Genomic DNA, 13043 nt, shown 5'->3' on the forward strand with positions numbered 1-13043 from the left:
CACTGCTTCTCAGATCTGACTGACAATGCTGACGTCTGTCTATTATACCAGAAGTCATTCCCAAAGCTCCTGTATCTTTTTCCAAAGGAGCCAAAGCAGCAAAAGGTTATTAGCCAGGGAGACAGTGAGCACAGGGAGGGAATGTGCTGTTCTTTGACATGAACTGTGCTAATGAACATTATAGAATTAAAGATCAGTAAAACCTTAATGACAACTTCAACCCTAGAAAAGCTGCCATTCAACCCCAAGGAAAACAGCCAAGAAAGAAGAAAGTTCACTGTGGATTCTGGGTCCACATTCCAGAACCTTCACCTCCAGCACAAGGGTGCTCCATTAAAGCAGAGTCTGGCATTAGGCTCATCACAGAGGTATCCCAAGGCCCTCTGCTAATTCTGGGTATGATTACAACCAGCCACCACCTGATCCTGATGGAAAGCAGTTAGGTGATAGCTGAACCGGGGCTTTGCAAGCTGCTAAGAACACCATGCAGGCACGAATCCCTGTCTTTTCTTTCAGCACATACCCTGGGGACAAGTAGCCCTGGTGTCCTCTCTCCTCAATGCCTCCTTGGAGCTAGTTAATCCACAGAGAGGAGCTGCCACAACATGATGTTTGTGGCCTAGCAAGTGGCTTTCAGGTTTGCTTGAATGGCTTGAAAACTTGAGTGGTTTTCAGGTTTCATCTCCTTAGCCACTGCTCCTTGGACTACTTTTACAGGAGCAAGTCCAACCAAACACTTCAGTATGTGCTCAGCTCCCAGGTAAGAGCAGCCTGTGGACATCAGTGCTCCAGAAAAACACTTTCCTGGATGTGATGAAGATGCCACCACCAAAGCCCTACCTGAGTGAGACCTCCCAGGGCTGCCTCTCCCTAGGAAAAACAGCAAACCTATATTCAGTATCAACCTACACTTCAGGTGTTTAAAAACAAGCACAGTTCACTCTGCTCTACAAAACAACAAAAATCCTGGAAAGAACAGAGCACAAACTGTACCTTCACACATGCCCCACCAAGTGTCAACACAGGGTGAGCAGAAGCATGTGAGTCCAAAGAGAGTCCCATTTTCTGGGGAACATTAATGCAGTCCTGAAGCTGATGGTGACAGGTGAGCCCCAGGCTCCTGGCTGTGCTGGGCTCAGTGGGAGATGGAGCTGGACCCCTGTGGGACGGAGGCTTCAAATTAGGAATGCAAACATTGCCCCCCCCACCCCCGCTCAGCAGAAGGGTACACTCAAAGTGTCCCCTTGTCTGGGACAGCCAGTGGGTGAAGTGAGGCGATAACAACAGCCCTGCCAGAATCCAAAATATACCCGCAACTTGTTTTGAATTACTTTGTGCTGGGCTTTAAAATATGCTGAAAAATTTCCATCCAGTCTGGCTGTGGAGAAGCAGGAGGAGCCTGGGGTTTGTTTCCACGTACAGTGATGCTGATCTGAATTTCTCCCCATGGGTGGTGAAAAGAGAACACTCAGGGAGGGCAGTACTGAGAGGAGCAAGGGGACAAGCAGCCACCCAGTGTGCTCTGGGAGTGATTTTGGGTGGGGACTGCACAGTACCCACACCAGTGGCTATAGGGGGGAGCGAGGCTCCTTCCCAGCACAGGGAAGCACCCCACGGACACATGAAGCTGTGTGAAAGCACAGAGGGAGATCTGTTCCCTAGGCACAGCAGCACAGCCCCTGCTGCACTGGAACTTCTCACTTGTGGCTCAAATCAACGTGGCTCCATTGCAAACAAACCTGTGGGAGGGAGAGACAAAGAAAGAACCCCTCGAGGAATCTGCAAGGCACTGGAGGAGCTAAAAATAACCACCACCAACATATCAATCTAGAAACAGCTAAAATCCCTAATAATAGAGGGTTGCCAGGTGGAGGAGGGAAATGCCTGGCACCCTGTACGCTGGCTCTGCCCACCAAGGATCCTGCAGAGAGTGGGGGAACAGGAATGTGGAACTGAGGGCCTCTGCCTCCAAAAGGCACCAGATCCCATACAGGGAAGGGTGGCATTGTTTCCCTGTTGTTTCTTACCTTTGTGTTTTCAGAGTCTCTTGAGATGGGCCAGGTGACTCCAAAGAACCAAGGTGCTTCAGCCAAACTTCCCAGTCCTTCCTCCGCTCCATTCCAAGCTCCAGAAATGGAGCCAAATCTCGTGTCCTTTCCAGTTCTGGTCAACATCTTTCTCATATCCCTCTGGTCAGATCAGTCTGATCTTAGGACTCATCTCTGTATCTATCAGTGCTTGTCTCTGCCATTTACCCCCTCCCAGACCCCTCCAAGGATGCATATCCCAATCCAGGCCTTCCACCCCTGAACATGTGCCACCACAGACAGAAACCTCAGAGTGCAGGTCACGATGATCTCACAACTGCAGAGTAACAGAAACACTCTTGGAAAGCGAATAAAAGGCTCTGGATGGCAACTCAACTGCAATGTGAAATTCAAATGTGAATTTTAGGACTTCACAGGACCAGAAGATGGAGGTGCTAAGTGAGCAGGGTGTAAGAGCCCTGGGTTTGTTCACCAGGCACACAAGAGAATTCCTAGCCCACTGGAAGGTCCCAGCACATGGGCAGAGAGCTGCTCCTGTCCTCCAAGGACCGGCAGGGAAGAATGGCTCCCAAGGGGGACTGGGAGATCTCCCCGTGCTTGTGCCATCCTCACCCCCATACTACCATTTATGAGAGGACGGCATGTCCACAGCCAAGCAGAGATGTGCCATAGGGGTTGCACCCATCCACGGTCTGGGACAACATCCTCGGTATGTCCCCACCCCAGCCATGGCACAGCTCCCCAGATCTGAAGGGGGGACATGAGGCAAGGACAGGCCACCCAGGAGCAGGGACAGGAGCCCAGGAGGAGGTAATTTGATGTCTTGCCCTTGCCTTCCCTGGCCCGGCTCAGCTTAGGTGACAAGTGCTACAGGAAAGGGGATGCTGCTCTCCTGACACCAATACCCACTGCTAATCCCACGGCTTTATCTGTCACATCCTGCCTGGCTCCTGAGGTGCTGCACAGCCTCCAGCTCGCCCAGCTCTGCTCCCTGTCTGCCTGCTTCCCCACCCCATCTCCTCACTCCCTCCTTTTTGATAAAAGCTCCAGCAGGGGAAAGAGGCTGTTGACAGGGTATTTGTTAAATCAAATGAGTTCAGAATGAGTGGCAGCCTCATCAGGCAGTGCTCCCAAGTCTCCTGCCACAAAGTACTTCCCTGGGCTGGGAGGGGAGAACAGGGCTGTAGTGGGGCTTGGGACTCACCCCTGGGGTCGATGCCAACAGGTCGAGTGCGCAGCAGGTATAGCACTGGGCAAGGAACTATGGAAGAACAGGAGCAAAGCTCCCAGTGGCCACCAGCCCCTGCCCTCCTGGGTGCCTCTCCATCCCACTGTTCCCAGCAGGGACCCCCATATCCCTCACATCCCAAACCCCCAGGGACCAGCAGCTCGCCCTGACATTCCCATCCAGCACCTCCTCTCTGGCTGTGAAGCAAGAGCCCTGGACATGCCTGGAGGGATCTTCCCAGGGACACAGAGCCCAGCCCAGAAGTCCCCATGGTAGCACCCACCCAGGGCACAGGAGCCCCAGAGGCAGATAACCTGCACTGTGCAAGTGCTGGGGCATGCAGCTCAGCAACAGCCCAGCTTTCCAGCTCAGGAATGTCCAAATAAATACAGAAATACATAAAAAGGCCATAAATAAGGTTGCCTGAGATGGCTGTTTGTTTCTCGCCTGGCCAGGACCCCTGCTCCCCCGCTGCTGTTTGCCTTGGCAGATGACAGCTGGGTAATTTGTTTCCATTGCAATGAAGTCCCAATTAACTGGAATAAACTTTTTACACTAAGTGTGTTTGTTTAACAAACTGGCTCTTTCAGAGCCTCACCGAGACCTGATTGATGCATTTGAGGGGAGTGGAAACATGCTGGGTGCTTGGACATTAAAGCTGCAGTGTCTGAGCAGGCTGGGGCTGAAAGGGCTCTCTCTATGTTTGGGAAATCAAAGCTGACACCTCTGATGTCTGGACTGGGACAGGGATTTCAGCATGGCCTTTGTGTACAAATATTGACAGTGTCTCGTTCGCTGTGGCTGACACCCCCTCCAGTGTCCCCACGGGGCAGGAGATCCCCCAGGGCCACGCTCTGCTCTGCTGGGAGAAGGTGGGATCCATCACACTACTAGGATGCACGTGGTCCCTCCTGGGAACAGCACTGGGGGCTCCAGCCAGCCAACAAAATCCCAAAGAAAGGTGGGACTGACTCCACAGGGCACTCTTAATGAAGCAGAGCCAATGTCTGCAGAAGCAGCCATGCTCCTCCCTCCCTGCCTTCAGAGATCAGCTTCACGGCTCATGAAACCATTGATTTACACCAGCAAAGCCAAGATGGTGAGAGACCAGTCTGCGATAGCTAGAAACCAGTCTGAGATGGCTAAAAACTGGTTGGGAGACTGAGTCTGTTCTGGTTCACACCAGAGTTTTCAGCAACACACTCCAGCTGAGGGGAGGTCAGAGAACAGAGAAACCTGATAGAAGTCCAGAAGCAGTGTCCTCCTCATCCTCAGCTGGGACCTAAATGACAAAGCCAAGTGGACAAATGGCATAATAGGGCTCTGGCACAACTGAGAGCCAAGGCAGGCAGTGAAGGGGCTGCCTGGGCACACCTGGAGACAGCAGCTCTTGTGCTGTGCCTCCTTCGGGACCATCACTGCTGGGAGCACCCTCGGGACAAACAAAACTAAGCCCCCACATCTGCTAGGTGGTGGCCTGGGATGCAGAGGGACAAAAGAGGATTGCCACGGACAAAAGATGACCCAACCACCCCCGCAGTGGTGCCAAAGGCAGGTACCAAGCACCACTGCTGGCTCTAGTGGGATGTCCCACAAGGAGGGAAAAGCCACAGCACAACTCCATGGCAGAGACCACGCCAGGACAAGCCCCACACTGGAGCTGTGTTCCAGCTGCCTGGTGAGACACTGCCTGAATAATAAGCACTTCTGGAAAACAAAGCACTTCTGACATCTGAGGGGAGAATGAGTGCAGCTGAGCTTTCTCTCCCTGGGTGCTTTTCCCTTCCTACCTCAGACTGCAAAGGAAAATCTCCAACAGACCCTGCTTGAGAACTGTCAGCTCCAGAGGTGCTCTTAAAGCATTCATTGGGAAGGAGTTTCTATTTCAACTCTAAAAATGGGAATTTGAAGGTCCTAGAGTTCCTTTCATCTGCTTCTCCAGCCATTTCCTTAAAGCACCACACACATTTCCATTTACTGTGGGACAAGGTGGTGTTTTCCTGAGGCTGGGGATTGAGCTACCTCCCACAATTCCTTAGCAAAATGCTCCAAAATCTGCCCGAAGTCAGCCTGCCTGGGCTGTTCACAGCTAAATTCAGTCAAGTCTTTAATTTAGGTGTAAATACCATTATTCATTGTTCCAGGCATTGTTCCATGCATTCCTGTGCCCAGAGCAGCTCTGGCTGCCCCTGGATCCCTGGAGGTGTCCAAGGCCAGGTTGGACAGGGCTTGGAGCACCCTGGGATAGTGAAATGTGTTCCTGCCCATGGCAGGGGTGGAACAAGATGAGATTTAAGGTCCCTTCCAACCCAAACCATTCCGGGATTCCATGATTCTTTAGTGATTTATCCTACGTTCAGAATGTGTTGAAGCCACCAGTGGCAGCACTGATGGCAGAGCTCTGCACTGTCTGCCCAGGCTCCCTGTGCAGTCCATGGGGAGACAAGAATTAATTTCCTCATAAACTAGATGGAATGCTGGTCATGATGCCCTTTCACATGATTCCTAAGCCTGAACAGACAAATAAGCACCCTCATCCCTTCCACTGCACAGCCACCGCACTACCCTAAATCTTGTGTCTAATGCCAGAAACTTGCAGGAAAGCTTAAATCTTTGGATCAGACTCCATGCACACAGCTTTGTCAGGATGCAGGAAAGACAGTGCATTTCCTCCTTTAACACCCTTGGTGGCACTTTTCCTTGAGCAAATCATCACTATCTCCATGTGTCCCCGCAGTCTGCCAAGCACAGCCCAATCCTGCTGACCATCCCTCCCAGAGAGAGCCAGAGGAGCTTCCCAGAGATCCAGCTGATTTCTCAAAGAACCTGGGGCTGCCCCATCCCTGGAAATGTTCCAAGGATGGGGCTTGAAGCACCCTGAGACAGTGGAAGATGTCACTGCCCATGGCAGAGGGGTAGAACTAGATGATCCTTAAGGTCCCTTCCAACCTAAACCCTTGTGTGATTCTCCAGTGCCATGGCCCAGCTGTCAATCTGGCCCTGCAGGTGGGAGCATGGAGAGAAAATACCACCATGGCATTTGAATAAAAACCCAGATTAATATGTGGCTGTTCCAAGAAACTGCATCAGAGCTTGTGCTGCGCTGAGGGACAAAACTCTTGAGATGATATGAGGCAGCAAGGTGGAGAATGGAGAATGAGGAATGGGAAATTCTCCCTCATGAGCAAAAATTGAAGGCACTCCACACTCCTGGAACTCTGCTGCTATACGTGATTGGCAGTGCCTGCGTGGGAGGGTGGTAGGGAGTGAAGAGGAGGACACTGCACACTTACAATACACACCATGATACGTTTTTCTTTGGAATTATAGATCTTTAGCAGTTGGTGCTTGAATAAACACGTATTTATGTTCCCACTAAGGACTGGGACAAGGCACAGCACATCAAACCTGAGCCAGCTGCAGGAGCTCAGCCTTAAATGCATGCTCCCAATGGATAAGGAATAATGTGTTAGCATACTGGGAGACTCACAGATCCAGCAGTAAAACATGGAGTCATGAGAGGGGTTGGGTTCCATCTAGTTCCAACCTCCTGCTATGGAGTGCAGAATAGAGTGGTCAATATAAAATAAATATTAAAATATATAGGAAATTCATTAGGGAAACTAAAGAAGCGGAAAATGCGTGTCTGGACATGGAAAATCTGCTATTGGGAGCCAAACAAAGGCTAGCAATAGGTCTAGTTTTAAGGAGCACTGGGGCTACTTTAATGCAGAGTCTGTAGGATGCTCAAATGATGCAGAAAAAGAAAGCACAGTCCATATTTATTCCGTGTTTGGGAAAAAAATGTGAGTAAACTAATTCCTAGGAGAGATGAAGCTCTCCTAAATCATTAGCATCCGTGTGTAGCAAAAGTGGCCAAATAGCACCAAGCACTCAGCACAGCCTACACATTCTCAAAAGCTGGGGAGAGGTTTCTGGGCTCTGCTGCTTGTTTTGAGCAAAGTTCAGGTTGCCACATCCAGATGGAAATGGCTCCTTCCCCCCAACATTCCCACCTGGCAGTAAGGGTGACCTAGTTAACAACCAAACAGTCAGCCTGATAGAAGACCCAGAAGGCAGGGCTCATCTGGAATTAAATTAAGAAATAATTAAAGGGTGCAAGTTCTAATTAAAGTCAGTTGCTGTGTCTTGGTGGAAGAGATCTTATCAAATGAGCCCGGTGTCACTCTGTAATGAACACTCACTTGCAGGAAAAGGCCCTGTGCACAGGCCTGTGGCTGCACAGGCACAACTCTCAGCGCTCCTTGACCTTCTGATCTCAGAAGATGGGGCTGTGCAGCCCAAATCAAGTATTTTAAATAGATTTAGAGCCGGCTGACAGGTCTCACACAGGAGGTATCAATGGGGAATCGTTAGTGAGGCTCCATGGGGAACATGCCAGTCGATATTTCCATCGATGATCACAATGAAAATACAAAATCCTCGCTCAAAAAATTAGTGGATGACAGGAAGATTGATGCAATGGTAAATATTGATGAGGAGAGAGGAAATGTGGGATGCCTGGTAATGCAGAGCCCATTCAAACACTGTACATGATAATGCAGCCCAGCACGGGATAACGCAGCTCCGGAGAGGGATTTCAGGCTGTATTTTTGAAGAGGGACTGGATCCCAGACAAGAGGGAGCCTCCAGAATGGGTCAGGGGTCACCACGGGTGAGCAGCCCAGCACAAGGCTCTGATGTGATGCTGTGATGAAAAAAAGCTGATGCACTTCTTGGGGGAGAGCAGGAGAGCTGCATGTACTGCACTGCTGGGACTGCCACTGCCAGTCCTGCAATTAAAGTGTCCACATTTAAAGGGGACACTAAAACAGCAGAGCCTGGAGGGATGAGTCACAGAATTGACCTGACAGCTGGAGAAAATATCATACTGCAAAAGATTTGAGCTATGTTGAGTTTATTGATAAAAATCTGCCACCTACCAAAAAACAGAGTGGGGCCAAACTGCTTTATCAGTGAGACATGCCAGGAGGCAGGGACTGGAAAGTGGAACCTAGCAAATTCTAGCAAGTTTTGGGTCAGGATTAGATATATCTTGGAGATCGCTCAGAGAGTTAGGTAATTTTCAGAAGGCAACTGAAACCTCTCCAGGAGCTTGTGGGCAATTCATATCCCTGCAGCAGATGGGAGGCCAAAGGAGGGGTCTAATGGACCTAAATCCCACCAAAGGAATCCCAGCAGACAACTGGAGCTCCAGGACTGACTCCTGCCATGCACAGGATGAAGGCTCAGAAGGGGTGTTTCATGGCTTTAAACTGACAGAGAGCAGGTTTGGAGTAAATGCTAGGAAGGAACTGTTCCCTATGAGGGTGATGAGACCCTGGCACAGGGTGCCCAGAGAAGCTGTGGCTGCCCCTGGATCCCTGGAAATTCCAAGGCCATGTTGGACATTGGGGCTTGGAGCAACCTGGGACAGTGGGAGGTGTCCCTGCCCACGGCAGGGGGTGCAACTGGATGAGTTTTGAAGTTCCTTCCAACCCAAACCATTCTGGGATCCTATGAGATAGTCCTGGCCTTGGAGCAATGAAGAGCTGGGGTGGCACCAAGCTCCTTAAAGAAGTACTGCGTTACAAGTCCAGCTACCTCTGAAGAGTCTCCATCAAGTGTTGTGCCAGAAGCAAAGCATGAGGGAAGGACCCCTCTGTCTCTGAGAAAGCCCAGCAGGGATTTCTGGCTCAGCAGCTCAGGAACCACCTCTTCCCACTTTGTCCCTTTTGTACCCGGCTGTCTTTGGGACCGATGGCTGCTGTGGGTGGAGCAGTACCTCCTATAGCTAAAGCATCTCTGTGTTGACTCACTGCAGCAAACATTTTTGCTCTCTTGCTGAGGGGAGAATGCAGGCTTGGTTATTTGTTGAAAAATGTCCACCTTCCTACGCTCAATTCCCTTTCCATGATTAATGCCAGGCACCACAGTCATGGCAGGGCTGCAGCTGGTACTTAGGTGGCTCCTGTGCCAGCCTGAGTGCTAAGCTGGCAGCATCATCCTCCCAGCACCTGAGGAGAAAGCAGCACCAGGCTCAGAGCAGCAGGGCAGGCAGATGCCATCCCAGTGTCCCCACCAGTGGCCCGGGGAGTCCCAGTGCCCAGGCATGGAGGGGCTGTGCCCACTCTGCTCCCTCCTTCTGGAAAAAGCAGCAAGGAGAGGGACCCCATGGTGAGCAAGGAGTCTTGTGCTGCCCAGAGGCACCGCAGGGGGACAAGGGCTGAGTCCCAGTCCCTGCTGGCATTTCATGGAGACAGAATCCCCTCAGCACACAGTGCAGGGAAACACATTCCCTTCAGCTGGGACAACAGGAAGCATTACAGAAAGACTTTGAGTCCTTGTGTGGCAGTGCTGGAGACAAGGAATCAGGCCCAGACAGGTTTTTAATTGGAATGGAATTGAAATTACAGGGGGGACAAAATCCAACCCTGCCTTTGTGTAAAGAAAGGGGCTGGGGGATCAGGGAAAAAAGTCCTGCAAGTTTCTATGGCAACTGGCACAGTAAAAGCCTACAACGCAACCTCCCTTAACACGTTAAAAGCTGCAGAGAAACAGTGAAATCCAAAACTTTATTTTATACCAGGTGCAGGAGAGTGGGCACAGGGCCTGGGGTCCTGTGGCCTGTGCACCCAGTGCAGGGTGAAATGAGCTCAGTCAGCCCAAACAACTCCTCCTGGCTGTCCCTTGGGCTCCAGGGACCACTGAAACCAAATCCTTGTCCAAACCTTTCTTGGGTCAACATATTTAATTCTGGTTATCAAGGATCCTGATCCCAGACAGGGCATCTTGTGTCCTGAAAAAAACATGGATCCAGACTGGTTTGGGTTTGAAAGGACCTTAAAGCTCATCTCATTCCACACCCTGCCATGGGCAGGAACACCTTTCACTATCCCAGGGTGTTCCAAGTCCTGTCCAGCCTGGCCTTGGACACTTCCAGGAACCCAGGGGCAGCCACAGCTTCCCTGGGCACCCTGTGCCAGGGCCTCCCCACCCTCACAGGAAAGAATTTCTCCTCAGTATTGAATCTAAATCTCTTCTTTTACTTTAAAACCATTCCCCTGTGTCTGTCCATGTAAAAAAGTTACTCTTCCTCTCTTTAATAAGCTCCTTTAAGTACTGGAAGGTTGACATGAGGTGTCACTTGAAGCCTTCTCTTCTCCAGGCTGAACACCCCCAGCTCTCCCAGCCTGCCTCTGGAGCAGGGGGCCCAGCCCTGGAAGCATCTCTGTGGCTTCCTCTGGACCCATTCTGAGTGCAGAGTATCCCACCACGATCCTCCAGGCCCAGTGGGCACAGAAGCCCAGGACGAGCATCCTCACCCAAGGAGAAATTAAAAAAAGAAAAAGAGCTGTGTACATGCAGACTTCACCAGAACCATGGTCTGCAGCAGGACCTGCCAGGCACATACTGCAGTGCTGCCAGGGCTCCCAGGCTGCTGTGGGGAGAGGACAGGAGCAGGACAGCCAGGCCTTTCGCAGGGGGCCCTGCATTCATCCCAGGTACAAATTGGTACCAGTTTCCAACTTCCCAAGCAAACAGCAATGTTAGCCTGGGCAGGGAGCCCAGAGGCCACAGTGCAAACCAGCAGGGTGATGGCTCCTCCACGCCTGAGCTCGTGTCGGAGCCCTGCCAGCGCCACTCCTCCTCGGGGCCCTGTCCCATTCCCTCCACAGCCCAGAGGAGCAGCCTGCACCTGGCTCTTCTCATAGCAGGAGATCGGCTGAACTCCTGCACCCACTGCAAAGATCCAGAGCAATCCTCTGCCATGCCATGAGATACCCTCCAGTTCATTCCCACTTCTGCTAATTCCCAGCTTCCTGCTGCTTCCCACTGCTCATTCCTGCTTCTCCTAACTTCCCACTCTTAGGCTGCTCAGGGTCACCTCTGCTGTCCATTCCCAAACTGTCATTTGCTGAATTTCTCCAAAGTGTGTTTCCAAGATTCCCTTCCTTTCTCTGTATTCCAGGGTATTAAAGCCCCTCCACCTGCGTGGAGCTCAGACTGAGTCCACTGGCCAAACTCCAGGGAAAATATTTTATAAGTTTGCTGTACAGTTTCAGTGGCTCAGCCCCACTGCCAGGATACCCCAACCAGCACCAGAATCTTCTTTAATTATGTTGTGTGTAAAGGAGATCACTCCTTGACTCTCCAGATACCTACCTTGGCCAGGATCTGGGGTTGGAAGGGAGGAGACTGTGTGCATGATCCCTTCTGGAGGGCTACACTTCCCTTCAGCATCCAACCTGCACCCACCTCACAGACCCCAAAACTGCTCTTCCACCCTCCACAGCCCTGCCATCCCACTGCCACCAGAGATGTTGGAGAGGGTGTTTCGTCTTTCCTACAACCAAAGCTGGGAGCATTCTCCAAACCAATGCAGGTGGTTTGGAGACAGTTTCTTGCATCATTGAGTATCCCAGTGTGCATCCTTCAGTACAGAGAGATAGTCTTGGCATTTCTTCTCCTAGCCCACAGCTCCCTGGTGTCACTGGGACCACCTCTTCCTCCCCACTTCCCATGTGTATCCTCCTCCCTCTGCTCAGCACTTGGAACCTGAGCTCACAGCTGAACAACTCTCAGCCACACAGAAGAAATCAAGCACAGCCTGTATGTGTGTGATTATCATCATTACTACAGCAATAACGTCTGAGGGAAGGAGGTACTGAAATGAAAACATGGCTTAGGAACACATCACGCTTATTATGATGGTCGTTAATGCTTCCGAAATGTAAATACTGATTTCTAGAGCCTTAAAACCACCAACATTTTACGAGATAATGATTCATCAAGGAAATACTTTCATCTAAGTGCTTGCATGGCAAGATTGGAGTCTGGGAGATGAAATGTTCTGCTGTAAGGGCCAGGTGACAAAGAATTAGCTGTGGAGACAGCTCCGTGTAATGACTTTGAGGCAAAACAAACAGGAGCTGCTGCTTTCTGGGAAGTGGTTTCAAAGGTTCCTCACATGTTTGCACATCTGAGGCTAGAGGACAGAGGGCTGGGGCAGCCTTTAATCCAAGACAGAGAGACAGAGCCACGAGGTGCCTGCCTGCAAGGAAGATGGGATCTGCTGTTCTGAGACAGCCAAACCCTCCCGCACGGCCATGGCGTCCCAGGGGACTGGAGAAGAGGATCAATGGAGAGCGTTTGGTGTCACTACAGCTGTGTCTCTCTGACACCTCAGAGTGCCTAGCAGATATTCCCTGCTCCCGAGTGACAGCTCCCTGACAGCTGAGCATCGCCCTGGGCACTGGAGGCAGTGCGGGGGAGGCATGAGGGCAGCTCCCACTGCAAAGTACTGACTTTTTATTAAGCCCAGGTATTTCAGCCTGCACTTGCTAGGGGTTTTATGAGTGTTGTTGCTACCAACATTTCTTTCTGTTTTAAAGAAAATGAGTTCCTGACACTGAAGAGCAAATATATGCCAGGGGCAATTAACAAACACACCGGACAACTTCAGTTGTCAAGACACTTCCACCCAGACCTGCCAGGAGAGCTATTACCTCCCGTCCCAGGAAAGCCTATTCCTTTCTCTGAGCATGGTGTCCTTGCCCCTGGGTCCTCAGCCACTGGCTCCTTGCTGCCTTGACAAAGAAGACAGAGCCCTGGGTTAGAAATTTGGAAGGACCTCTGGAAGCCTGAATATTCTGACAGCATTACAGTTGTATGAGCACCTTCCAGAAGTGGGGTGACAAAGCAGTGAGCAGCTCAAGGGCTGGACTGATACCACCCTGTGTTTCTTTCCTGATCCCCACAAAGTC

The sequence above is a fragment of the Cinclus cinclus genome, chromosome 16 (assembly GCF_963662255.1).
Source record: "Cinclus cinclus chromosome 16, bCinCin1.1, whole genome shotgun sequence".
NCBI lineage: Eukaryota > Metazoa > Chordata > Aves > Passeriformes > Cinclidae > Cinclus > Cinclus cinclus.